Consider the following 1,704-nt stretch of genomic DNA (forward strand, 5'->3'; position numbering starts at 1 on the left):
AAGGAGTGAATTCAAATCCCCCCACCGAGCTGTGCTGCCTGCAGCCGTATCTGAGTTTTCTGGCGGGTGATCGGTACGCTTGTTCCAGAAGTCGCCGCACGCGGACGCGTCTAGCTACTTACCGAACTATTACACTGCCGATTTAGCAGCTCACACTTTACATGACATTCTCGGGTAAACATAAACAAGGCCCCGCCACAACTTCCGGTGCCACGAAGACTTCCGGTCCTTCGGCGACTGAGGACGCTCGGGACCAGCCGCCACGCAGAATTATGTCTTTCGCTTTCCTGATTTGGTGAAAACGGGAAGCGTACGCCTCTTTGTGGAAATTTGAATTGCCATAAGAAGGCGTATACGGTCTTCTCTCTCCTCAAATCAGAAGCGATAACTGTATCAATCGGCACAGTGGTTGGCGCAGAGCACGTTTGCTGTGAGACCGGATGTCATTTTGGCACCAAACCGGAAGCGGTGAAAACGGCATCTATATGCCCACTACACTGGGAACTGTGCCGATGTACGTCTCAAAGTGCGTGAGCACATCCTAAGGGAAACACCCACTCAGGCAGCACAGTCGGTGCCGGAACTCGAACTCTGGGTCGCCTATCACTCTTTGCACGGAAGGCGATTATTATTTCGAAGGAGTTGCGAGGCGACACTTCGCCCGAAGTAATGCACGGTAAATCCGAAAGGCAGTTATTGGGACCGATGTGAAACCGCATAACTAATTTAGGCTGCCAAGGGGACGACGGACAAAGAAGGCGACCCGCAACAGAAACAGAAACAGCTCAACTGACGAATTTAATCCAAGGAAACAAAAGACAACCTGACTTACAAGATATGATGACGTCAACAGCAATGACCGCAGGTTTAGCACACTAAATTTGAGCGTGCTAAACCTGGGGTCACTGCTGTTGACGTCATCATATCTTGTAGGTCAGGTTGGTTTTTGTTTCCTTGGATTAAATTCGTCAGTTGACAGTAAGCTGTTTCTGTTGTGGGTCGCCTTCTTTGTTACGCCTTCTTTAGTTATGCCTTCTTCTTCTTCTAGTCGCCTTCTTTAGTTATGTTACACCAACTACCCCAACTTTGCACTTTGATGAAACCGCATGCCAAGTTTAACAGCTAATGGGACAATAAAGACGAGTAGGTAACTGGCACGGGACATACAGAACCTCATCCAGCTATGAGATCACGGCGTGCATATCCGCAAGTCCGCAAGTAAGCTAGGTGGCCGTGGGAGAGGTCAGGTGCTTTCCAGGGCCAATAAGGATGGCCGAGGTCCCCCTGCTGTGACGTCAGAGCGTGACGCGGAAGTTTGTTCGGTCATTTAAATCTCGCCAAATACTTCTTTCCCCTCAATACCCTGGCGCGTGCAATACAATAATAGAAATATGGCAATCATCCAGTCAGCGGCTCTGTGTCGATTACCGGTAATCTAGAGATGTGTGGTTCAAATCCCGCCGCTATCTGGCTTTTTCGACGACCGCCATATTCCAACTGTTCATGTCCCCAGGCATCTTGGGGCTTGTGTTCTGTTTGTCCCTTTATATGTTCCAGCTTCAGAACAATTACTTTCCATCGTGGAATACAATGTCTGCATGATGCACTGAACCACAGTCTCTCAAGGTGCCACGATGCGTCTTTAACTTTTTTTTATTCCGTGTTAGCGCCGCGAAGCAACTGTGGCTATGAGCGGCGTGCAGA

The sequence above is a fragment of the Ornithodoros turicata genome, unplaced genomic scaffold (assembly GCF_037126465.1).
Source record: "Ornithodoros turicata isolate Travis unplaced genomic scaffold, ASM3712646v1 ctg00000829.1, whole genome shotgun sequence".
Taxonomy (NCBI): domain Eukaryota; kingdom Metazoa; phylum Arthropoda; class Arachnida; order Ixodida; family Argasidae; genus Ornithodoros; species Ornithodoros turicata.